We start from the raw sequence: 27,704 nt of genomic DNA on the forward strand, positions 1-27,704 counted from the left end.
TAAGAAGCACAAATTGCCAGTTATACAAACAGTCACAGAGATGTAAAATACAGCATAGGGAACATAGTCAATAATGTTGCCAAAATGATGTATGGTGTCACTAGACTTATCAGGGGATCACTTCATAAGGTATATAAATGTCTAATAACCATTATGTTGTATACCCGAAGCTAATATAATATTGTATGTCAACTGTAATTGAAAAATTTTAAAAGAAGATATTAGAACCAAATTGACAATTTGCTGTGTAAGAATTAGTAGGGAAGAGGAAATCTACTTCTAACTTACTTGAATGCTTGTATTTTTCCTCTTAATTAATAAGATATCCAAACTCTTTAATTAAACTCCTTAATTAACAACAAAAAAGAAACAAGGTTGGGGAGGGCAACTGCAAGGACTTCACTGTCACTCTGAGTGAGTAATCCATTAAAGGATATTTTTTTCTTCCAATTATATTGAGATATAATTGACGTATAACATTGTATTAGTTTTAGGTGTGCAATGTAATGATTAGATATATGTATATATTGCAAGATGATTACCACATAAATTTAGTTAACATCTATCACCTCACATAGTTACAAATTTTTTTCTTGTGATGAGAACTTTTAAGATTGACTCTCTTAGCAACTTTCACATCTGCTGGCAACATTCAAATATACAATACAGAAAGTAAACTATAGTTACCATGTTGTACATTACATCTCCAAGACTTATTTATTTTATAACTGGAAGTTGTACCTTGTGACCATCTTCACCCATTTCCCTGACCCTCCCACCACACCACCCTCCCACCTCTGGCAACCAGCAGTCTGTACTCTGTTTCTATGAGTTCAGTTTTTTTAAGATTTCACATATAAGTAAGACCACACAGTATTTGTCTTTCTGTGTTTGACTTTTTTCACTGAGAACGATGTCCTCAAGGTCCATTCATGTTGTCTCACATGGCCAGATTTCCTTCCATTGGAGGATCTTAAGCAGAGAAATGGCATGACTGAGTTACATTTCAGTAAGATCACTAAGGATACAGTGTTGAAATAAGGAAGCAAAGGCACAGCAGGGTGGCCGTGGCAGTAATTCTGGGGAAAGATGGCAGTGGCTTGGGCCAAGATGTTGCCAGTGGAGGTGGTGAGAAGTGGTCTGATTCTTGATATATCTTTGAAGGGAGAGCTAGCAGATTTTAGCTCTCTCTAAATTCTTGCATTTACATAAAAGGCAAGTCGTGGTGTATCTGCTGCATAAAATCGTGGCAAATGGGATCTCTGAGACACAAAGAGCTCTCTAACCGGTGGCCTCACTTGAAACTCTGTCCCTGGCCCCCAGCCCTGCATGCCAGGCCAGAGAGGAGCACGTGGTGAGCCTCCCTGGTAGCCAATTGAGCCTGTGCTGGCTTACGTGGCTGTGTTACAACTAGAAATCACTATAATCAGATAGAAAAATGTCTCCCCATGCCTCCAGAGCTTGAAGTTCTCCATAGGGAACTGCCAGACTAGCAGGAAGATGAGGGCAGCACATGGAAAGGGAGGGAAGGATCTACAAGAGGCTGAAACAGAAGAGCTTTGGGAAAGAGGGAGGAGGTTTGAAATCCAGAGAGAAGGAAATCTCAGGAGCAAGAAGTATCTCAAGCCAAGGGAATGAAGAAGGGAGGAGTGAGCAGAGGTTTGGGGGTCAGGGCGATGCAATAAGTCATATCTTTTCTGTGTGCCTGACTTATCACTGACCCACCTAACTCACCATCACCTAACATGTGGACAGCAGTCCCAAGCAGTCTGCAAGAGGAGCAGAACAAACACATTTATGAATTCATTCAGCAAATATTTACTTACTGAGTCTCTAGTCCTGGAGATATAACAGTAAACAAAACAAAGATTATCCCCACCCTCCACGTGCTTAAAATCAAGTGACAAAGGCAGACACCAAATAGTCACACAACACTATAAACCATATATCAGCAGCTGTACTGAGCACTTTGAAAGACAAGCCCAGGCTACCATGAGAGCAAACTAAAAAGTTGGAGGTTTCAAGCAAGATTCCCAGAGGAGCTGAGCTTTGAGGATGAGTTGGTGTGTGGAGAGGGAGAAAAGGGATATTTAGTCCAAGCAGACCGCTGCTGCAAGGAAAGGCCCCAAAACTGGAGGCAGTAGGACCTGATCAACGACAAGAACCCAGGTCAGCCAGCGTGGCTGGAGCACAGTGCAGGGGAGAGCGGCCTGAGAAGTGGCTGCAGAAAGGGGCAGGAGCAAGTCAGACAAAGCATTGCTGGCCACATTGCCTGTTTCGGTCTTTGTCCACCTGTCATCAAAGGGTAAGGGTGAGTTTCAGGCTGCAGGACCAAACCATGAGGCAGAGGTCAGCTAGAAAAGCAAGGACCCAAGTGGGACCAGACTGCAGGCAAAGAAAGTTCATTCCACCCCGAAGGACAGCTTCCGTTGGCAGGATTCCAAAATCTATCCCTGGGGGCCAAGTTCTTTATCAGTGAGGAGCAATCTTCCTAACTTCATGTACCATTTTGCTATGTGAAAATACTACAAATAGCAACTAAGCAATTAGTATCCTGAACCTGCTGGAACTGTAGCAAATGTTTAACTAATGATATCAAAAATGGTTTCAATTCCTCCAGGTGCACAGACTAAGTTACTTCAAGGACCCTGCCCCAGTGGGGAAGAGCGATTATGAATGACAAGGAGCTGAAAAGAAGTCCAGTTATTCACTGTTTAAAATGACAAAAAGTGGGGAGTTGGGGACAACCGGGAGACATAGCTGGGGAAGTGCTGACTAGCACAAAAAGGAGTTTAATCGCAGATCTCTGCTTGTGGGCACAGAGCCAGGAGTGCAATTTCCAGGCTCTCGCCCTCACGTGGAAAGGTGCTCACTTGGGTAATAAATGACCATCAACTGTGATTGGATGGCCATCAGCTGTAACCAGTGAGCCACTGGCCACCAATGTAACTGCTGTGGCTACGCTAGCAAAAAATGGGGGCTAGCAAGAAGACGGTGGCTGAGCTAGCAAGAGCGGATTATAGTTAGGACGGCAGACAGTGTGGCTCCTGCTTCCTGTGTCTCCAACCCAGCTGCCAGCGAGAATGTAGTAGTATGATTCCCCTATCTATGGCTCCGTGGGCGTTCCTTTTTGGCCTCACCACATCCTGTGTTCTTATGTGGGGAGCGGGACCAGAGACCCCACATGACACCCTGCATGACACTGCTTCAAGTTGTTTGGGACTGATGGAAATTTTTTTAGGCGAGGGTTTTAATTAGTTTCAATTAGAATTTATCCTTCTACAGCTTTCTCAACAGCAAACCTGTCAAATATATGTGGTGAATAATTGTACTTCTCAACTATGTATTAACAAAGTCTTCCAAATGCACCAGAGAGGTAAACATTGTTTTGCAAAGGGAGGTTTGCAAAGCTTTGTCCTTATGAGTCCTTAGGGAAAAGCTACTAGGATCTCTTTTCCTGGATCTATAACCAAGTCATCTTACTTCATCAGTCAGACCAGCACTGCCTGATAGAAATAGAACATGACTTACAAATGCAAAACGCATACGTCATTTAGAATTTTTTAGTAGCCACATTTTTAAGTAAAAAGAAATTAATTTTAATAATATATACTATCAAACCTAATAGATCCATAATATTATCATTTCAACATGAAATCAATATAAAAATTATTAGTGAGATATTTTATATTTTCAGGGTGTGGGTATGGGTGTGTGTGTGTGCTGTCTTCAGAAGACAGTGTGTATTTTGTACTTACAAGACAACTCGATTCCCACTGGCCACATTTCAAGGCTCATCAACCACATGTGGCCAGTGGTTACCGTATTGGACGGGACGGGTCTAGACAGTGATGGTCTCTTCTGTCAGACTAAGCTTTCTCATATTTTGCGGTACGTTACACTGACAACGACTCTGCCTATTGCACATCGCATGTTGAATTGACAATTTTCTGGGAAAGATGACCCAAGAGTACCTCAATCTGCCACTGTCATCATAAACTCCCAGGCCAGCTGAATTAAACATTCTCTCCCTTCTGAAACTTCCCCATTTCTGATTATCTTCCTTCCTTTTGGCCCCCAATTGCAGTCAGTGTCTTAGTCTCATTCATTCTTCCTTTGAAACATCTCTCATATCTGTCCCTTCCCTATACTGCCAACACTCTGACCAGGCCCTCTCCCTCACACATGGGCCATTGAAATAGAGATCTAATCCCCAGGTGCAGTGATGCAAGCATGCTTTCTCCTGGGAAGATAGTGCAATTAACTGGGTATATGGGATTCCCTAACATGGTTCATTCATTCATTCATTCATTCATTCATTCATTCATTCATTCAGCAAATATTCATTGAATGTCCATGATGAGCCAAGTGCTGTGCTTGGCCCTGAGGATAACCCACACCTTATAAAATTGGCCTGATAAATCTTCCAAGAGAGTCAGTTTCACTCAGTGATAAATAATTTAAAACTTTAACAGATATAAAAAATGTATCATGGAGTTGAATTTAAAATCTATATATGTTTTAAGATAAAACAAGAAGCTTCACATAAATGTCTGGGCCTGACATCCCCAGCTTAGGGCTATGCCCTCAGATTCCCTGGAGGGTGCATGTCCCCAGTTCCTCTGCTGCAGGAGGTTACTTTCATCAAAAAATCTGCAAAGAAGGGGCAGCTGGATGGCTCAGTTGGTTAGAGCGCAAGCTCTGAACAACAGGGTTGCTGGTTCGATTCCCACATGGGCCAGTGAGCTAAGCCCTTAACAACTGTGAACGGCTTAGTTAGAGCACGAGGTCTCAACAAGTTTGTCAGTTCAATTTTCGCATGGGATGGGAGGCTGTGCCCCCTGCAACTAAGATTGAAAATGGCAACTGGACTTGGTGCTGAGCTGCGTCCTCCACAACCAGATTGAAGGGCAAGGACTTGGAGCTGACGGGCCCTGGAGAAACACACTGTTCCCCAATATTCCCCAATAAAAAATTTTTTAAAAATCTGAAAAGACCAATAATTGCTCCCCCTCCTGTTTTCTCTCCCCAACCCAAACAACACAGAACTGTCAGAATGACCTTGTCACAGCCCAATTTCATAGTCACCCTGTGTTTAACTGAAGGGCTCTTGATCTCCAGGAAGTTCTAGTTTTAGGGAGACAAAACTAACCCTCCAAAACTTAGTTCGTGATTAAATTCTAGACTGCGTAATGCCAACTAGTAGGTTCTCTTTTTTAAAAAAATGCTGTGTTTGCTGATAGTGTAGACAAAGAATTACAGAGGTGATCAGGAAAGGGAGGTGATTTTAGGGAATGAAGAAACCCGAGAAGGCTCCATGGAGGAAGCTGGGCTTCAAGAAGATGTGAAGAAAAGGTCAGGAATTTAGCCACATGGGGGAGTAGAGAGAGGGGTTGGGGCTGGAAGAAATCAGCAATGACTGACTCCAGCCAGGTCACCCTTCTGATCTCCAGAACTTCACTCTGTCATTGATGTGCCCTGGAATTCTTTCCCAATCTGGACAGACACTTCAAGGCAAAATTCATATCCCACCTCCTAACAGAAGTACTCCCTGATGTTTGCAGTTAATTTCAGTAAGAATTAGCTTCCTCCCAATCTTAATATCCTGAGGCATAAGTAATAGACGTAGAGCAATCTTCTGCAAGATTGGAGAATAACGACTTCCTCCAGTGCTGTGATCTGGGGGCACATCAGCTGAATTACTTCCAAACCAGCTTCCGACAACCTTCTCTGCATCGTGGTGGCAGCAACATGTCTATGGTGCAGCTGCTTTGTAACTGTTGTCTCTCCCTTCTGCAAATTACGGTCGCACTCAGGCCTTCCTCTAACGTGCACAGGCAAGAGTACAACCTGCATATCATATCTAAATACTCAAAAGTTGTAAATCAAGCTCATGAACCATTAATTAAAATATCTATCCTCTTGTTGTGAATAAACCTTGACTTGAAGGCCAGGTTTGAACCTCTTATTCCTGGGAATTTTTTGTGAAAATATGGCTTTGCAGGACAACCCAGCCCCTAGCTCTCCCTGCCTCACTTTCCTTCCCATCCCTGTCCCTGCCCCCTCCCCAGAGAGGGGTCTCTGCATCCAAGTTCTTTCTACATCTGGGCCCCATCAGCAGCTGCCCCTTGGTCATCCCACAGGCAAACAGGCAGCATTGTCCACCCTGGGGCAGACTGGCACAAAGGAAGAGGCCCTAGAAGTGGCTCTAGAAAATTCCAGGGTCCCAAATACAGCAACATGACGAGGGTGGAGCAGTCACCTGTGGGTATGTCTTCTCACCCCCATAGAGTGAGAGCATGGACTCCTCACTCTATGGGGGTGCTCCTAGCCATGGAAGGGCCTAAGTGGGTTTCCTAAAGCACAGAACACAGTACTGGCCACCTCATCATGGGTGCAAGGGTGGGGCTGGCACCACTAACATGCTTGCTTTCTCTTTACACAATTGCATATCATTTATTATACAGTCTTATTCTGTTTTCTGAGTTTACACTGCCGAGGACTGACTTCACTCTTTTGTATTCCTCCTAGTACCTGTGGTGTGATGGATTGAGGGACCAATGCATTGATTAACATTGTTCTCTCAAGCGATATGCCACGTGACCTAGAATGATGACAACCTCCCAGCTGGCATTGTGAAGATGATCCATCCCTGATTCCCGACTAATTCATCCATCCTCATGCCATCTCCCTGTTTTCATATCTGGTCCCTGCCCATGGCTTCCCTCCTCCCAACTTTCTCCATGCAGGTATTATGGTTTAGAAAGCATTGCTTCTGTATGTGCTAATCCATCAGCTGATAATGGTTACATCAACAAAATAAGACCTAGGTGTGTCATTCTTTTTCACTTTCCTACATACTTTCACATCAGTTATTGCTATATATCCTCACAACAATCCTAAGGGATAGAGAATGCTTCTGTTAGCCCTGTCTGGAAGTCTGAGAGGATAAAATAGGATTGGTGACTAGAAGAGCCAGAATTGAAGCTCTGGTCTTTTATCCTCTAGACTTAAGTGTTTTCTTCCCTAAACTAAGTGATGGTTCAAGACACCACATTAGCTTCCTGAGCCAGCTAATAATGCTCTTGTATGGTGGGTAATTCAATATATTTCCAAAGGTCTGAGTTAAAAAGACTATAAAATGTAGCTATAACTGGCTCAATGGACCAGTGTTGTGTGACTATTAAAAGTCCAGATAAATAGCTATATCTGAACAGGCCAATGGTGATAGGTGCTCGAGGGAAGGGATGATGGTTGCATATGTATGCATATGTTTTTATGTATGCACTGTGTGTGCAGCCCTTTGGAGATTTAACCTTTCTCCCAGGTGGAGTACCTGTGCACTGCATTTTTTTTCCCTGAGCACATTCAAAGAGACATTCGGTATTCCAGCCATTTGAAATGTGTATTATACACTCATAAATATTCATACCAACTTAATTGGAAAGTTCTAATTGCATTCCGATTTCTAATTTCAGTAAGAATTACCTTTGTCCCAATCTTAATATCCTGAAGTATAAGTAATAGACATGTAACAATCTTTTGCAAGATTAGAGAGTAACGACTTCCTCCCGTGCTGTGATCTGTAGGCAGATCAGCTTAATTACTTCAAAATCAGCTCTCGACAACCTTCTCTACACTTCACGATGCACTAACTTGCCCAAAGTGACACAGCTGCTTGGGAAATGCAGCAGTTTCTCCACTTTCCATCTTTTTTCCTCCAGAAAACTCCAAAGACTACCATGTGATCAATCTTCTAGAAGGTGGCTATAGTCGGGCCATCTTCCTGAAGAATAATCTCTCAGAAAATGGATGGGAATGGCATACTCCAGCGTGAGACAAAAAAACAAAATGTATTAGTTCTAGAAGCACAGTATGGACTTTTCCCAAGACGTAAATGAATCTCAGAGGATGAAGTGGAGGAACCTTCCAGAGAAAGAATAGCATGAAACAAGTTAAAACAAGGAGGCAGAAAAATCACAAGGTATTCTTGGCAACAAGTTGTCCATTGACTAGAGATACTTCCCATGCCACTCAGAAAGTGCAGTGAGAGCTGAGGCAGGAAACATAGGTGGGGCAGTTCAGGACAAGCAGTGGAGAGCAGGGAGGACAGGGCAGGTGGCTGTTCTAGTTCAAGTATCACATGTAACATCTGTACTTCAACCAGTAGAAGGCAACCCAGTTTGAGGAGGAGAAATCTGGCAAGTGTGAGGAGGATCAGTTGGAAGGAAGAGAACAGACACAGAGACTTACAGTAGCCCTTTCAGCCATGGTGGACAACACTACTGCTGCAGTCACACGGTAAGACAGAAAGGGACGTATATGACAGAGGGCATAGAAAGCTGTCACATGAAAGAGGTGTAGGACTTACTTTGGGTGGCTCCAGAGAACAAAATTGGGACTAATGAATGGAAGTGACAGGAAGGCATATCATGTGGCTTCCATGTAAAAACTTCAGAAATAATGACTACTGAGCAGTAATGGTGGTGAGCCCTCTGCCATTGGTAGGGCCTCAGGCACAGACAGGATTTTGATTCTTTTATACGTTTGTTAGAGAGCTTGTGGGTGCATGATTCAACATCTATATTCACTGTACATGAACTTTAGAATATTTTGTCACATTTTCCTGTTTATAATTCTGAGAATCTCCAGGATTTGGTACTAAATAGATAAACAGATGGTGGGTAGAGGCAGGAAACTAGGGATGATGAGCTCTCGTTTACCCAGAACCACCATGGTGCTGAGCTCTGCACACAGCATGTTATCAGAAAAGGAACAAATGGAACCAGGAACATTCATGGTTTGAAAACCACTTAGAATTACTGTTTGCTTGTCTGATGCCCAAGGAAGATCCTTGGTCTCCCCAGCTATACCCCTACCAGGGCCCTTGTTGCAACATGTTCCATGACATTGGAAGTGGCATGGATAACGAGTGGAATAGCCTGGGGTGGAACAAGGGAGAGCAAATCAAGATGCCATTGGACATTTTGCCTAAAAGAGGATCTTCATAGAAAGGATAAATAATAAAATGGAGGTAAGGGAGAACAAACAGAAATGAAATGCTCACTGTTTTGAATAATATTAAGTTTTTATCAAGCTCTCACATGAGCCAGGTACTATGCTATCCTGTTTCTCCGAAAATAAGACCTAGCCAGACAATCAGCTCTAATGCATCTTTTGGAGCAAAAATTAATATAAGACCTGGTATTATATTATATTATATTATATTATATTATATTATATTATATCTGGTCTTATAGTAAAATAAGACCTGCTATTATTCATATTATATCATATCATATCATATCATATCATATCACATCACATCATATCATATCATATCATATCATACCTGGTCTTATACTATACTAAAATAAGAGCAGGTCTTATATTAATTTTTGCTCCAAAAGATGCATTAGAGCTGATTGTCTGGCTAGGTCTTATTTTCAGGGAAACATAGTAGGCACATTAAATGAATGATCCCACTTGCTCCTCACAACCTGCTGTAAGGAGGACTATAACATAATCTCCACATTACAGATACACAAACTGAGAGTCAGAGAATTTAGAAAATCACTCAAGGTCATGCAACTTGCAATATCCATTACTCCCAACTCAACTAAGATAACCAAAGAGAACCAAAATGGAATCAGGGACACTGAACTTAGCCCTGGCCTCCTAATTCAGTGACGGGGGACTGTATTCATAATCATCACAACTTGACAGCTCTGGGCCGCTCTTCTTCCCTCCGTGATGGTGGTCAAATGCCTTACCTGGGTGACCTGGGGAACGCCGCTCTTTTCCAACCTGAACATTGCCCTGCTCCAATAATAGCAGTCATACTAGTAGAAAAGTGATTCATTTAATGTCAGGGTTCAGGTTAAAATGCAGATTCTCCAGGAAAGGTAAAGCAATTGAGAGGAATGAAACTTCCAACCTGAGTTAGTGGATTCCCGTTTGATTATCCAAAGAGAGAGATGAACACAGAGCTGGGCCTGAGTAAATGGGGAGAATGAAGAAGAAAGAAGAGAAGATCATTAATGGGTTATGTTCCTGGGACGCTTCCCTGAACCCTTTTTTCTGGAGAGGGACCCATCCCCTGCTCCCAGGATGACACGTACTTCCCCATCTCAGCACCTTCACACTATATTGCAATGCATTATCCACTGACTGAATTCTCAGTAGATGAGTTGCTGAGACTTCAGCAGGAGAAATAAAGGGAGGAGAGACTGGGTCTGTGTTGCTCCTTGCTGTACCCTCAGCATCTCAGGCCTGTCCCACAATAAGTGCTCAGAAATTATTTGAAAAGTGGGTGCAGGAATGAATGAATGCAGATGCTGACCTGTTGACTGCAGGGCTCTGCCTCAGGATGTCCTGTTAAGCATCTCTAGCCAGGATGTTTGTGTATTGGTGTTGGTCCCATGTCAGTTGTCAGATTTTTGTAGTGCCTGCATCAGCCATTAACCAGCAACCTCTTCTTCCTTCTAACCCCTTCTGGAGAAGTTCCCCCTTACAGGAAGAAAAATTCCCAGCAGAACCATCGTAGTAGGGATGTCCTAGCCACTGTAGGCTGGTTATAGTAGAAAAAGCACAGTCTCTGGTATCAAAAGACCTGAATTTGAATCCTGTTAATACTATTGTCTAAAATATTTCCTCTCTGAGCCTCAGTTTTCATCAGTAAATTAAAATAATAGAGTGTGGTGAGAATTATATGAGATTATTTGTCTAATGCATCTGGAACTTGGTAGGCACCTGGTAATTCCCTCCCCTCTTCCTACTGAGTAAAAAAGTTAATCAACAAAAGAATTATTTCACCAAAACTTAGAGCTCTCAATCTCTACCAGAGCTGGGAAGGTCTCGGAGGTTAGAACCCAGTCCCATCACATTGTAGATGAGGAAGAGATGCAGACAAAAGCAGCCGTTAGCCCAACATTGCACCCATGATTGTCAAGGCCAGCAAATCCAGCTCCTCTTACCACACCAGTGCTGCCCAATTTGTCACTTTATGCTACAATTGGAATTGCCACTTAGGGAAGCTGCACTCCCAGCTTTCACAGATGGCCCCTTTCGTGTTTCCAGGGACATTTGCCCTGTGTTAATGCCAGCCTCCCAACAGAGTCAGCTTGGACTGCCTTCCTCACTCTGTCACCTCCTAATTAATTTAGAGAGGCAAACCAGGCATGCAGTTCCCAGAAGCTACACTTCGCTCTGTTAGCCCTTCAGCTAACAAAGAGGTTTATAGGCCTCTGTGTAAAGCTGCCTGGGATGGGAAGGGGTGGTTTGTGAAGTTACATTGTCAGGGAAATCAGCACGTGATAGAGTCTCCTAGGCACATGCTGAGTAAAGAGAACCAGCTGCCCCTGGGTTCAGAAGCATCCATCATGTGACAAAGTCTTTTCCCAGACACTGCCTGGCATGGAGGGTATTTCATAGACTCCTTACCCATCTAAAAGACCCTTCTTTTCAGATATGAGAAACTGAGATCTAACAAGAGGAAGAGACTTGCTCAAGGTCGCATAGGAAGTTGAGGAACAGAATATCAGAGGCAGAATTAAGCACAAACCTGCATCTACCACTCACTTGCTGTGTTAAAATCTCCCACCCACCGTGGTTGTGAATTTCTGTATTTCTCCTAGTAATTCTGTTGGATTTTGCTTTATACCTAGTGAAGCCATATTATACAGATTCAAAAAAGTTATAACGCTATGGTGATTTTATAGATATTCTCTTAATTCCTAATGTTGGACATAGGATATTAGACATTCTTAATTTTGCTTTAATGTCTATTTATTTGATGTTAACATAGTTACCTCTTGCTGAAATATCTCCTCTCCTTTTACCTTCAATCTTTCTGTGCCTTTATGTTTTATGGGTGTCTCTTATAATGAGTGTTTAGCTGGATTTGTTGTTTTTAAAATATAATCTTGTCATCCCTGCCTTTTAATCAATGACTTTAGTCTGTCTTCATTTATTGTGCTCATTAACATATTTTGATTTATTTCTACCTTATTTTCCTAAAACATTTATTATGTATTTTTTTGTTTTCACAAATGAATATATGTAACGTATATGGAAGTAATAGGGCATAGGAATAATGTGAAACGTGTGAATCTAACACTCATCTTTTAGACTAGAGCATTATTAAGCCATAGAAAATGTCTGCTGGATTCAGAAACTGTGGTACATTTATACAATGGAGTATTATGCAGCCATAAAGAAAAAAGAAATCTTACCATTTGCAACAACATGGATGGACCTAGAGAACATTATGTTAAGTGAAATAAGTCAGACAGAGAAAGACAAATACCATATGATCTCACTTATATGTGGAATCTAAAGAAAAGAATAAGTGAATGAACTAATCAGAAACAGTTTCGGAGACATAGAGGAAAAACTGAGGGTTGCTAGATGGGAGGGGGGTGGGTGAAGGGGAGAAGGTGAGGGGATTAGAAAGCAGTCAGTAACCACAAGATTGCCATGGGGTTACGAAAGTTAATTTGGGAAATGTAATCAATAATGTTGTAAAGATTTTGTAGGGTATCCGATGGACACTTGTCTCATTAGGGAAACCACCTCAGGGATGATGTAGATGCCTGATCACTGCACTGTACACCTGAAGCTGAAGCTGAACAATAATGAATGTCAACTACAAGTTTATATACATATATATATATATGTATATATATATATATATATATGTGTGTATGTGTGTATATATATATATATATATATATATATATATGTATACACTTACAAGAAGCGGAGTACAGCATTAGGAATAGAGACCGTGGAAATGTAATGGCTTTGTGCGATGTCAGAGGGATAGTGGATGGGGGAAGGGGGTTGACACAGTGTGAGGGATATAAATGATAAACGTCAAAGTATTACTTTGTTTTCTGCATATGAAACTAATAAAAAAATAAAATAAATAAAGTACAAAAAAAAAAAAAGAAGCACTCAGGGAATCTAGAGACTTCCCACATTTCTTACCACATGGCTGGCCCTCTCCATCTTCAAATTAGCAATGGTGTATCCTTCTCATCCTTAAAATCTTGGACTTCCTCTATCTCTGACATCTAGACCAGAATTTAAGGGCTCTTGTGGTCAGGTGTAGTCATGGGAGTAAAATCCACCCTAGTCACGGTCCTAGCGATTATGTAGAGTGTGTACACCAGAGGGTGGGGATGTTGGGTGCCATCTTAGAATTCTACTTACCACACATGAGACATGCCTGGGTGCTGTATGCATTTCCTGTGCTGTTGAAAGGTAAAATTAAAAGCAAGATCTCCATTTCCACACAAATTTGCAGCAGATACATATTTGGAACTCAAACCATACAAACAATAATGTTTTTTAGACTTCTATGTAAGTATTGGGTTGGTGCACAAATAATTGCAGTTTTTGCAATTGTTTTTAACCTTTTAAACTGCAATTACTTCTGCACCAACCCAATACAAAGGAAATTTTTATAATTAAAAGTCCATTTAACTGTGCAATTGAGAAGCTTCCACATAACTTTCAAGTGGAAGTGATTAATCTGCAATGTAATAATGTGCTAAAAGGAAAATAGCAAAAGAGGAATGTAATAGAATTCTATAGATACCTTCCAAGCAACGAATATGCTCAATTAAAAACAAAACAAAAAAACAACGACAAAAAAAGAAAACGTCTCTGCTTCCTTTCCAGAGGTAGTCTGCATGTATTCCTAAACAATAGACGGTTTAGTTTTACTTCATTTTGACCTTTATACAAATGGTGTCATACTGCATGTAGATTTTATACTTAACATTTTTGTTCAACATTTTGTGGCTGGGATTCAGCCATGTTATTGTAGGTAGCTATGGTTCATTAGTTTTTACTGCTGCATTTTGTTTTTTGTGTGTGTTCTCCATAATTTATTTATCCATTCTCTACCTTGTCATCACTTGGGTGGTTCCCAATTTTTGCTGTTATGAACTTCCTTGTGTACGGTTCCTAAGACTCGAGTAGAAGTGCTTCTCTGGGGCATATATCTTAAAGTGCAATTAACTTGAGTTTGCACATGTTCAACTTTATAAGATAATGTGTGTCAGATAATTGTTTTCCAAAGTAGGTATACCAATTCACACACCCACCAGCAATAAATAAGAGTTTTTATTGTTGTATGTTCTTGCCAACTCTTGGTACTGTCAGACTTCTTTCTTTTTTGCCTGTCTAATAAATTTAAGATGCTATCTTATATGGTCTTAATTTGCATTTCCCTGATAAAGGAGACAGTTATTTTGAGCAAAAAGTGATCAGCTGCGTAGAAAAACTGTTTCCAGCTGTAATGACTTAATGGGTCACTCTTCTCCAAGGTATCTGCATTTTAATATAGGACAGTGTCTTGACTCAAATGAATGAACCTTAAATAGTGTACAATCAGCCCTTTCGCAGGCCAGAGAAAGAGGGATGGCTGGGAGAAGGAGCAGACTCACAGCAACCCCACAACCAAAGTGACCGACCAACCTGGTTTGCCCGGAACTGAGGAGTTTCCCTGGATGCAGGACTTCTCATTTGCAAACTAGGAAAATCCCAGGCAAACCCAGACAAGTTGGTCACCTATCCACACTGCACACATAGATCCTCCCCTACCCTGTTAGTCCTAAAACATTTTATTACATGCAAGGAATCTAATCCTCCTGCACACATAACCCATAACAGGCCTGGCATCAATAGGGCAGATGGCACTTTATACGCTGCCATCTGAAGCCACCTTATCACCTGAAAATACTGCCCCAAGGGACCATCCCTGCTCTTAGTCGATAAGGTGAGGAAAAGAATTTTATTTCTCACTTTTAAAGAAAAATCTGGATGACATTGTGTTTTATGTCAGTGCATTCTTCAGTAGCTGCTTTTCCAAAAGTCCCTGTCCCCAGGCTGGGGAAATGGGATGTCTCAAAAAGACATCCCAAAGTAGCCAGGCTCCAGGGTCAGTCTGCTGGGAGAATCAGACACATGCTATAGTGCCACGCTCTGAGGACGTGAAGTCTGGGCTCTGCCTCCCCCTCAAGACCCCAGTACACCTAGGACCTCCCGAAGGAATGCCTGCGTCTAAAAGCGGACTTCACAGAGCTCTTGCTAGAGGTGGAGTTTCAGGGAATGAAAACAACAGGAACCTCCATTGTCAATTTTTCTCCTTTGCAACAAGTTACAGAAGCACCAGCCAACAATTCTGTCAGTGGTTTCTCACCTTGCAAATAAGTTTGGTGCTACTGGTGAGCTGGGCTGGCACCGGCAGGACCACCTGAGTACAGCGGCACTGGTTGTGAACATATTTTGATGCTTCCCTCTAGTTGATAAATAGTGTAACACAATAAGTGGTATAAAAAAACTAATAATAACATATTAGTAATATAAATTCTAGTATGTGTCGTTTATCTCAGACACTGCACATGCCCTATAATTCCAAGATGCATTTGGGGTTTGAGCAGAGCACAGGATGGGAGGGCTTGTGATGCTGCTTCAGGTACAAAGCCCTTGGATAGAAAAAGGCCTGCAAGCTGAGCTGAGGGGAAACTATTCTGTAAATGCCTCCCTGTGCCCAGCAGAAACACTCCTTCAGGTGGGTTTGGGAGCTTTGCTTCATTTGGCCACACATCTCTTGGGGAGACTGTAGAAAAGGAATCTGCCCAGAATCCCATTAAATGGCCAGAGTGAGTGTCTCAGAAAGTGGCAGGAGGGTGCCTCTCTGTGTCCCCCTACGTCCACAACTGGTCCCCAGAGAGAGGAGCCTTGTGTCAGCCCAACTTCCTCAGGTCAACTGCTCCCTCTTGCCCGACCAGCCTGGATGGGTCCCACCCAACTCTGGGCAGGGAAAGCCCCTCACCTGTGAGCCGCCACCATGCCCTCATCTTTTATTCCCTCCTGCCTCTTTCTCTCATTGGCTTTTGTCCCACTTAGAAACTGGGCTCAAACCAGTTGCTGTATTACCAGCCAATGCCGCCTTGTCACACACCCTCCCTCCAAGGGGAGGTCAGATGGCTGAGGCAGACCCCGAGCCCTGGTGACCAGCATCAGCCAGTCACCGACCTCTCACCCCTCATTCTCCTCCTCTTCTCGGAATGAAGTTGCCCTCTGAGGCTTGCACTGGGCGCTTCCACATAGAGGATGCAGGAGCTGCCTTACCTCCGGAGCTGGTCTGTCAAAGGGAGACTGCCGAGTTAGGGAACGCCTGATCACCCCAATCAGAGAGGGTGGGCTACACTGTGATTGTAAGTGAGTAGGTGGAAAGGAAATCAATGCAATTGAAGCTCTTCTGGAGGGAGCTCCAGGGAAGCCGCAGAATGATTGCTCTTGAACAATGGCCCAGATCCGCCCGAGTTTCCAAACAGTCTGTGTGCCTGTGGCTAGTGAGATTTTCTCTTTTACTGTAGTAGGAGTTTTTTTAATTGAAAGTTCTGCCTTTTATGGTGAAATTATGCCCTTGTTTTTTTTTTTTTCTGTTGTTAAAATATACTTGACTGAATGGAGTGGTGAGGATAGTAGTCAGTAGCTTAGCTTAGTTTAGTTTAGCTTTGCTTAGATTCATTGTTAGTGTCTTTACTTGGCACAATAAGAGACTGGGGGGAGGGAGGGGATCCTACATCAGTCTCCAAATTTTGTTTAAAAATTTTCCATGACATGCAAAAGTCTGGCGACCATAGATCATGAGGATTTGGGCGAAAGAGTCCTGGCCTCACCCCACTAAAGCCATGTTCAGGACACCAGTGTATGCCAGGCACTGTGCAAGGATGGGGGTGTCCCCACGAGGGCAGGCGTGGCCATCCCCCTGACAGGTAGGCCCTCACTGTGAAGCAGGGTGCACCAGCCTTTCAGAGTCTCAGCGTCTGATGTCTGGAGGCCCTGGATTCAGGCAGACAGCCTCCTGGTGCCAAATCTGATTACGTGATTTGCATGCAGCCTATTGATTCGGCCAACATCAACATCCAATCTGCTCAGCAATCGTACTTCTCCCTTACAATGGTTTACAAATCTCATTCCTGAAAACATGGTTAGCATGCTCATGCCTCGGAGGTGGTGCCTGTTGACAAATGAGGGTTCTGAAGCTCAGAGACTGGGGCAGCCCCTGCACTGGAGAAAACTTATCAAAGTAAATGCCCTTTGGGTGGTCTCTTTGGGGTCCCAACCAGCCCTTTGGGGTCCTACTCATCCAGCTGTCTCTGGAGACACCTTTGTGCACCACAGACACCCATGTTCTTTCAAACTACAGCAAGGTGCACTGGTGACTCCGTCTCTGAGGAAGAATTTGGATGACAGCCCTAAACTGAGGCCATTAGAACTTAAACTGTTTGAAGCTGGTGAATTTGGGTTCCCTCTCAGAGCACTGTTTTCTTTACATGTACGAGGGGTCACCTGCCTCAGAATCACTGCAGCACTTGTTAAAATTCATATTCTCAGGCGCTCCATCCGAATATCTGGGGTAGGGACCAGGAATTAGTATTTTAAAAGGGGAGGGGGCAGGACATGGGTAGAAAAGGTGAAGGGGAATAAGAGATACAAATTTATAGTTATAAAGTAAATAAGTCACAGGGATGTAATGCACAGCACAGGGAATATAATCAATATTATTGTAATAACTTTGTATGGCGGCAGATGGTTACTAGACTTATCATGATGATTACATTGCAAGATAGATGTTGAATCACTATGTTATACACCTGAAACTAATAAAATATTGTATATCAATTATACTTTAATTTTATAAATCATCATGCCGACAGTGATTTTCTTTTTTCTTTTTTTTTTTTTTTTACACATTCTATTTGAGAGCAACTGCCACGGAGATAGAAGACTACAATAGGTTTTCATATGGTGGGAGAAAATCTCTTGTTTTCCTCCTTCCAGATCCAGGAAGCTGCCTTCTTTCTTATCTTTAAAAAGATTTTTTGTTTTTATTGTCAAGTTGACACTAAAACAGGTTTTCACCAGAGGATTGTACTCAGAGTCTGGAATCAACCTGGGTTGCCTTAGTTAATTGGACTGCTGTAACGAAATACCACAGCCTGGGTGGCTTGAACAAAAACACTTATTTCTCACAGTTCTGGAGGCTGGAAAGTCCAAGATTAAGGTGCCAACTGATTCAGTTCCTGGAGAAAACCCTTTTCCTGATTTGCAGATGGCTACCTTCTTGCTGTGCCCTCACACGACAGAGAGGAGAGAGAGAGAGAGAGAGAGAGAGAGAGAGAGAGAGAGAGAGAGAGAGAGAGAGAGAGAGAGAGAGAGAAATTCTCTCTCTGTCTCTTCTTATAAGGGCACTAATCTCTTATGTGGACCCCACCCTCGTGACTTAACTGCCCCTCCTTGTACCATCCCATTGAGGGCTGGAGTTTTAACATATGAATTTGGGGGACACAAACATTCAATCTGTAGCAGGGGTCTTTCTGGAGAGTCATAGTGAAGAGAAAGGGGTTCTTGAGATTGGACCCCCACTGGTCCCCTTCCCACTCCTGATATTCTGGGACTGGAAAGAGGGGAAAGCAGACAGTGGCCTGCTCCATCCATCTGCCCAAGGTTCCCCCAGGTGGACATGGTATCCTCAGGCCTCTGCTTTACACAAATTCAGCACAGCACAAGCACCACCGATGTGACTGTGTATCATTAATTAATTGTGACAAATGTACCATACTAATAAGATGTTAATCATAGGGGAAACTGGCTGTATTATTTTTGCAACTTTTCCTTAAATAAAACTATTCTAAAATAAAATGGTTATTTTTCAAGCTCTATATTAATAAATATGTATATATTTACAATTAAAAACGTACATATACCATACATCTGGCATCACTTCCCATATAGATTTACAAACTTTTCCACCTAAGACAATGCTAATCTCTACAGCATGGAGTTCTTGGGTCAATTACTTAGTGTTCTGTCAGGGCGAACTGCAATGCACAACTCCAGGGGATGTTATTGAGTCAATAGTCTCTGTGAATGGTGTCCTGGAGTTGCATTGCGTGTCATGGTACATGATTGCTTTGCAATCTTTGTGCCTGAGTTTTATCACCTACAAAGCAAAGATTGCTGTTGGGAGACATGAATGAGTTGATACATGAAAATAAAGCATTTAGAATGGTGCCTGGCATATAGCAAACATTATATCAGTGTTAGCTATTAATACGGCCGTGGTGGTGGTGGTGGTGGTGGTACTGGTGCTGATGGTGATGGTGATGATGATGATGATGATGATGATGATTTCAAGGCCCATCATTGTAGGTATTCATCTAGCCCCTTTAAGCACCATAACAGGGGCTATTTAGTTACGTAGGCACACATACACTCCTTACACCATATTTAGCCTGGACCCCCTTTAACCACGATTATCACTACTTTGGATTACGATTTTAACCAAGATGCCACCTCCTCTAAGCCGCTTCCTAACTACAGTGATTGTGTTAAGACCAGAAGAGCTTACAAAGGGAAGGGCAGTGGGACCGGGTCTGAGGCTGTGGCCAGGGGCATCCCTCACCTTCAAACCCACTTCCATCTGCACCTTCTGCCTGTTCTGTCTCCAAATCATACCCTGAATTTTCCCAGCTGTCTCCAACCAAGCTGTGCCTGGTGATGGTTAACTTTCTGTGTCAGCTTGGCTGGGCTACTAGTCAAACATTAGTTCAGATGTGGCTATGAGGGTATTTTGTAGATGTGGTTAGCATTTATGAGTTGACTTTAAGTAAAGCAGATAACCCTCCAAAATGTGGGTGAACCTCACCCCATCAGTTGAAAGCCTTCAGAGCAAACACTGAGGTTTTCTGAAGAAGAAGGGATTTTGCCTCAAGACTGTAACATCGACACTTAAGTACTTGAGTTTCCAGTCTGCCCCCTGCCCTACAGATTCTAGGATCACCAGTCACCACAATTGTGGAAGCCAACTCCTTAAAATAAATCTGTCTGTCTACCTGTCTGTCTACACACACACACACACACACACACACTGTCTCTGTGGAGAGCCCCGACCAAGGTAGCCATCTAGTCCCAGCCTATCTTGCCCAGATAAAAGTGCAGCCTCTCACCTGGGACCAGGCTTGCATATCCACAACCAGCCCCTTCGCAAATTAAAGCTGGATCATGTCCCATCCTGCTTATCCCCTGCGATGAGTTACCTTGGTACTTCAAGTGTAGGCCCAGGGCCAAGAGCATGGCCTACAGGATCCTACACACTGTGGCCCTTGCCCATATCTCATAGCCCTCAATTCCTACACACTGGCTACAAAAGCCTTCTCTTGGCTCCTGCAATGTGCCCAGCTCATTCGGACTTCGAGACCTCGTGTCTGCTCTTGCCTCTGCACAGGCCACCCACCCCGCACTCTTCACGTGGCTGCCTTGCCCTGCAGGTCACCTCATCAGACAGTCCTAGAGTGCGATCCCCGGTATGCCCTCCCACCACCTCATTTGGTTCTTTTATGTACATAATACATTTATGATTTTATATTTATTTGCTGGTATATTTGTTTATAATCTGTCCTCTCCACTACACTTTAAGCTTCTCAAAGGCAAGGATCGTGTCTTGTTTATTCACCACTATATCCCCAGAATCTAGCACAAAGTTGGGAGTTCATAAACAAATCAGTGGCTGAATGAATGCGGCCCAGTGGCAACTCTACAGCTCCTTCTTTCATGTGTTCCTCACCCATAATGGAAGGTGCTACCTCAACATAGAGCTGGCTTCCAACTTGAATGAGTGACTTTGCTAACAAGATACACGCAACCCTTATAAAGCTGAAATCTACATGATTCAGTATCTAAGCAAAGTCAAGTTCAGGAAGCCTAGTTTAACAGGCAAAAGTAATAAAATGCAAACTTCATTAATAAGGGTAAGGGGAGACGGAGGGTGGTAGAAGAGGGAGAAAGGGGGTCAAATGTACGGTAATAGAAGAAATACTAACAATGGGTGGTGAACAAACAATGCAATATATAGATGATATATCATAGAAATGTACACTTGAAACCTATATAATTTTACTAACCAATGTCACCTCCATAAATTTAATAAAAATTTTGAAAAGAAAAAAGTACCCAAAACAATTGTCTACAGCATAACTACAAAAAAATCCTCTGCCTCTGCTTATCTCCTACTCTTATAACCAACCCACTGCTGCTCCCCCTCATGCCCCACCCCCAACCGAAACCTCCTTTTCACATCCAGTCTACACAGACTTTCTGTCTCTATTGTATACATCAGCTTAGCTTTTTTGCCAGCAATAAAGACCCCTTTGTTTGTAAAAGAAGATTGTATAAAAGATGAACCAGAAATTACTAGATTCTCTTTGGCCAGCTTGGGAAGGTACAAAAATCTGTCAACATTACCACATTGAAAACGCTTGTCCTCTTGCATACAACTCACAGCAAACTTCAAATTGATTAATGGAGTCTCCGTGAGACATAAATTGCATTGCTCAATTTGTTAATGGAAACTGTAGACTGAGCACCTGTGTGGCTCATGGAGTTATGGTCTACCATCCATGCTGAGAAATTTGGGGCTGAGGAAGAGAAAGTGGAGTGTTTGTCTTTCCCACATATTTCAGTCAACTGCAGGTCTCTTTGGGCTCAGGGTTCAAGGCAGGAAAAGACAGGGGAAATACAAGGATGAATACAGATGTAAACTGGAATCCAAGACTGGGCCACGTTCCAAATTACCCATGTAGACAGAATTGAATTCTGGGTCTGATGTTTTAAGCTACGCTCTTTTTCAAGAAATTACCTGCTATTATTAAATACTGTGGACAATTTTTGTGCTTGATGTATGTGTTCATTATTGAGAAACTGTGGTTTCCCTGCTCCGAGTGACATTTATCCATTCTTCTTCTGAGCTCATCTGAGCAGAAAGAGAAAAAAATGCAAAGAGTTGAAATGAGAACAGCACAGATCTGTTTTCTATTCCCATTTCAACCCTGAGTGACTTCAACAAGGCAATTACTTTCCCTGTACCTTAATTTTTCAATTTAAAATGGGGTTAGCAAACATGCCTCTTACCCCAAGTCCCAGAGGTGATGAGAGGAAGTTGAATCCTCTTTCCAGAAACACTTTTACAATGAAACTACTGCACGTAGCAACGCGAAATTTCTCCATCTTCCACAAGCCAATGGTGGTTTACGTTGTACTGCACTTGGTACTAGATTTCATCAGAAGATGTCATCAAAAAAAAAAAAAGGGGGCCACTAGCTAGCCATTTGTTAGTGGGCGTTGTGTTAAGATATGCCTTGTACAGAGCACAGCAAGGAATTGGGCACTTAGCACGAGGGCCTTAAGTCTGAGTACTTGGTCCAGACTGGGGGACCTGGATGGTTATTAGTCACAGGCTATTATGACTAGGATTCGTTTGGTTATTTTATGTGTTTTTCAAACCCCAGGAGTGTAAAACCAACCCACACTCACATTTATGGTACAACTTATTTCAGGAAATGCTTCCTGATACTAGTAGGCACCGATCGAAGCAGTTTTTAAACAACGCCCCACCAAAAATAACCTTATTTTAAATGCTCATCAGAATGACAAAGTACGAGCTTCAGTTCTGCTGCGTGTGTCCCAGCTCTCAGTGGCTCAGCGTTCACCACAGGCTGCAGCAACCAGGACAGAAACTCATCCCACATCTGTCCCTGGCTGCTCACACAGCAAGAATTCCACTGCAGTGATAGTCAGCTCCCCTCACCCCAGGCAAAGCCTAACACAATAGAGTTAAGAACTCTTTGGAGGGGTTGAGGGTGGGTGCGTTATATCAGCAAAACGTTTACCAGTGCCCACTGATACTCAGGAATACATGTCACAGAGAAAATGCAGTCTTGTTCTCAGTGAGGTTTGCAAAGCTCATGCTACGATGGTAAAGACTGGGCCAAAGTACGCATCGGAAAACTGCATCATGACACGGTAAGGGATTGGGGGGTGGGGTGTGCAGTGTACAATGAATACAAGCACATAAAACGAATGCTGTTTTATTGCTGGGGTACTGATGTGTCAATAACCTAAATGAAATACATCCTGATGGGGCCCTGTGCCAGCTGCAGCTTGGCGCCACCTGGTGGTGGTTGTCCGTTCAGACTTCAGTGTCGGCGCGCTGCAGCTGGTTGGGGCTTCCAGAGCTATCATAGGGGATTACACGATTTCAAGTCATCTGCCAGATCGGAAAGATTGACCAGGGAGCAGGGTACAGATTCAGGGATTCTCTCACTGTCTCCCTGCTTCTTGAAACAGGGTTTTCCTCTTCACCGCATCCCCCTACCCGACCCAAGGAAAGAACCGTAACTCACGGCAGAACTTCGTGGCCACCACTATCTCTGGCCAGCCCACTTGGCTCCACTCAGGAAACCAGTCCTCCACCTTTATTTTCTCAAAGTCCCACTGACATGGAGTTGTTGGCTGAGGTATACCTTACAGAAGATTTGGGAAGTTATTAGAGAAATCAGAATTACAGCATAGGACAGGATTGTACTGTCTTTGAACTTACTCTCAGGTACCACTGCTTCTTACAGTATAGTGAGCAGCACTCACCACAGGAAATTTCTTTTTGGCTGTGTCCTTTCGTAAGTCCCTGCTTTCAACCTGGTGGGCTAGGGGTCTCTTTCAATCTGTCTCTCTCTCTCTCTCTCTCTCTCTCTCTCTCTCTCTCTCTCTCTCTCTCACTTCCTCTCATCTTTCTTTCTCTTTATTGTTACCTGTACTCTTAATATTTTTTTCCCTTCACAGAGACCAATTTAACATTTTTTCACTCCATCCCAAATTAAGCTTCTGGCTTATCTTCTCTTATCCCAAAACACAAAAATGTCCTCAGCCACACCAACACTCTGTCTAATTTGTTCTCCTTTCTCAACAATACAAAGCCTTCTATAGGCTTTGTATTCAAAATTCAGAGTTTGTTTTCTCTTTAACATATCCACCAAATAAAAATTTCAGGCAGGAGTATTAGCCCCCTGCCTCTACTACCATCCCCACCCTGCGCCTGAGCAGACCAGAGGGAGGAGGAGTGTGGGGGAGGGATCTGAGTGTTTTTCTGCTGGAGGCCAGGAGAAAATGCTCTTGTTAGAGCATCACCAATTCTTCTGTGTTGCTGGCAACACATATTCTTCAGAACCTTTTTCTTTGCCTGAGAAAGCTGATCAAGAAAGCTGATCAAGAAAGAATCTGAAACAAGGACATAAGGAGCTGGGCAGATCAATAGCGCCCACTACTGAACTTCAGTCTGAGAGTCGATGCTGGATGGGCCAGTGAGTTTACCATCTGATTAATATCTTCCGGGAAGCTGTAAGCCTGGCTGCAAATAACTGAAACCATCCCCTGACCCTGTAATTAAGAAATATGCTGCTCTGGAGATACGTTGTTTTTTTTTAACTGAGTAAAATAATAAAAGATTTGTACTGCCAATGATAAAATATATACTACAAAGCCACAAAAACTGAGATGGGCAGAGATGGCACTAGAAAGAAGGGATAGATCAAGGAAACAGAACAAAGGCCCAGAAACAGAGCCAAGTATATGTGTGAGTGTACAATGTACAAGTGCAACTTCAAAACAGCAAGAAAAGGATGATGTATCCAACAACGGTGCTGAGAAAATTGTGAACAATTATCAGAGCAAAAACTGTGGAGCCTTTTCTTATAAGAGTCACTAAAATAAATCCTTGGTAGACTGAATAGTTAAGCTCAAATAATCAGATAAATAAACCGGGAGGAAGTCTAGGCAAATGTTTTCATGACGTTGGTATGGAAGAGGCCGTTCTAAGTATAATAGGATATCAAAGCCACGAAGAGTTCTTACAAATTTGTAAGGACAATATGAACACCCCCAATGTAAATTGAGTAAATTATACAAGCAGGCAATTCACAAAAGAAGAAATGACAATGACTAAATAGCATAATTATAAAATTTCAATTTACGATGAATCAAGAATATTAAATGTAAAGTAGTGAACCATGTATAAACTACGATGTTATCAAAGACTAAAAGACATAATGCCCAGAGCAGCCAGGTGGAGGAAAGGAAAATGTCATCGAGTGCAGATGGTGATATAAATGGGCATGTTTTCTGAAAAGTGACAATTTATATCAACCCTTAAAAACACTTTAACTTAGATCCTTTTGTAGTTCATAAGTGTGATGATTGGGGGTTCATGCTCTTTTGTGAGATGTGCCTCTCTCAAACCTTGCTACAATATCAGCATATTACTGTCTAATGTGAAAAAAAGAAAAAACGCTTTAACTTAATTCTGACGAATTAATCCTTGGCAAATAAGAATGAGAGCAAAGACACATATTTCAATATTATAGTTATAACAATTAAATATCAAAGCATTGTAAATAACTCAAATGTCCAAATTGAAAGACTGGCTAAATAACCACATACTTCCATCAAATAGAATATTATATTACAGTCACTCGAAATTTTATTATGGAAATATATTTCTTGACATAAAAAAGATGTTGTGACATCGTGTTAAATTTTTAAAGTAATCTAAAGTATGCTTATTTATGTACAAACATGAGTGTGTGTGCATAAAGATATGGGAAGATATTAATCGATTTTATTATAATTTATTTCTAAGTAATGCTATTATAGGACATTTTGAAGGTTTTCTTTTAATGCCTGACTGTATTTGCAAATCCACAATGAATAGATAGTACTTGTATTGAGAAACGATTGATTAAAAAATGAAGAAGTAAGAAATGCTCAGTCCTCCAGCCTCTCTGCCCACATGGACCTACACTCAAGCAGATGCTGACCCACTCCTGTGGGGGCAGCCGTCTGGAGGGCTTCTTCTGGGTGGGGGATGGGCCAGCCAGCATTCTAATGCCCTTCAAAGCCTGAGATGATACCTTTCTATGAAGTATTTCCTTGGTGCCAGTTCTGTGAAGGGGATTAAAGAGGAGCACCACTGTGCTCTGCCTCCAAGAAGGATCTCATCCAATCAAGGAGATAACATACAAAAAGGAGCCTGGAGAAAGACACAGCCAAATTCTGACTTGTGGGTTTGGACAATGACTGCAGAAAGTTGCTTTATTTCCTGTCTTGTTCACCTGAGGGAGCTGTGACCACTGCCAGGAGACAGTACCATGTGGGAGTGGGGATTTATTTGGTGAACCCTGTTTTTCCATGAATTAAATAGATATGTTTGCGCATTTGCCTTGATTGGTTGGTCACCCATCCTGAGAGAGGCCAACTCGAGGGCATTTCTGCCCAGAGTTTATGGCTCTGTGCAGGTGGCAGAGGTGTGATCCCAGCCCTTCTCCAAAGAATAGGGAGGACATGTACTCACATCACTGTAACCCAGGGTAGATGGGGGGACAAGCGGAAGAGAGTTCAGAGGGCTTCATTATCCCCTATCTTTTGGCTACTGCCCTCCCTCTCCCTTTCACAGCCCAGCATTTTAAGAATGGAGTTTGCATTCACTTCCTCCACTTCCTCACTCCCCTTCCGTCAGCCCACCTGCTTTAGTGTCTGATACCCACTAAAACTGAATCTGCAAGTTCCAGTCCTCACCCGCCGTCCCTTCAGCCAGAGTCCACAGCCCTGGATTCCCCTTTCCTCCGGCCCCCACCGTGGCCAGCCCTCTCCTCCACTAACCCCGCTCTAGGCGTAGCCCCCATGTGGGCTTCCCCTGTCAGTCCTCACCCTCCTCTCTCAGGACCATCCTGCATACCCTTGCCCTCTCATGGTTTGGGAACACCCAAGGACTCTAAATCTAATCTCCAAGCCAGGCCTTTTGTCCCAGCTCCAGCCAGACCCAGACTTCCAACTTCCTGCTCCCAAGGTCAGCGTGTCCAAAAGTCAACGTACCAATTTCCCCCAACAAGCCTGCTCCTCCTCCTGGGTCCACATACCAGCAACAGTTAGCTTCACTCTCCGCCATGCCCACAGGCCAGAAATCCAGGTAAATTGTTCCAGCAGTTGCCAAGCCCACCAGCTCTTCCTCCCAGCCACAGCACCTCTTGAGGCCTTACCCTCCTCCCGGTCCATCCATTCTGCCCGTGGCCCCAGCTCAGGTCATTGTCACTTCCTCCCTGGGTCCCTGCACAATATCCTAATGGCTGGCTGCCTCTAGCCTTGCCTCACCATGGCCGGAGCGCAACTATTTGATCAGGTTACTCCCCTGTTTAAAACCATGTGATGGTTTCCATCAACTTTAGAATAAATTACAAACTCTCCAGCCTATCATAAAATGCCCTTCATGGTTTGGCTTCTGTCTACCTTTCCGGCCAAGTCTCCTGCAACTTCCTCGAACAGCCATGTTCCATTCAGTCTGGGTCACAGCACAGCTCCCTCAGAAGGCCAAGATCCTCCTTCAGTGACGTTGCACTTGCTGTTTTCCCTGCCTGGATCACCAACATCCTGCTTGTGTAGCTGGGCCTAGCCAAGCAGCACCTCCTCCAGGAAGCTTCCCTGATATGCTTGACTGAGACGCTCCTTCTGCATTCTCCCTTACTCTCTATGCACTTAGTAACAAAACACCTATTGTATCCAGGGTAATTTAAAACTTTTTATACATTATTTATACTTGTATTTATAGAGGCCCCTGACACACATCCTCAATGTCTCCACACCATCTGTCTATCACGTCCCATGTCACACTTTGGCACTTCTCTGTCCCCTCTAACAGACTGAACTCCTGGAAAGAGACCACAGGCTGGGACTTTTCTTCATGTCCCCAGCTCCAAACACAGGACCAAGTATATAACAGGTGCTGAATGAACGCTTGC

At 43.0% G+C, this 27,704-nt stretch overlaps 1 protein-coding gene and 1 non-coding gene across 2 annotated transcripts in view; both read left to right on the forward strand.

Annotated features, from left to right (window-relative positions):
* TACR1 (tachykinin receptor 1) overlaps positions 1–27,704 on the forward strand; it is a 134,783-nt gene that overhangs the window by 95,253 nt on the left and 11,826 nt on the right. The window lies entirely within an intron of this gene.
* LOC141571997 (small nucleolar RNA U13) lies at positions 25,083–25,185 on the forward strand. Its single transcript, XR_012497030.2, has one exon. It is a non-coding gene; the product is annotated as a small nucleolar RNA U13 (small nucleolar RNA).

Source organism: Rhinolophus sinicus, chromosome 2 (assembly GCF_057876585.1).
Source record: "Rhinolophus sinicus isolate RSI-liver-muscle chromosome 2, RSI-T2T, whole genome shotgun sequence".
Taxonomy (NCBI): Eukaryota; Metazoa; Chordata; class Mammalia; order Chiroptera; family Rhinolophidae; genus Rhinolophus; species Rhinolophus sinicus.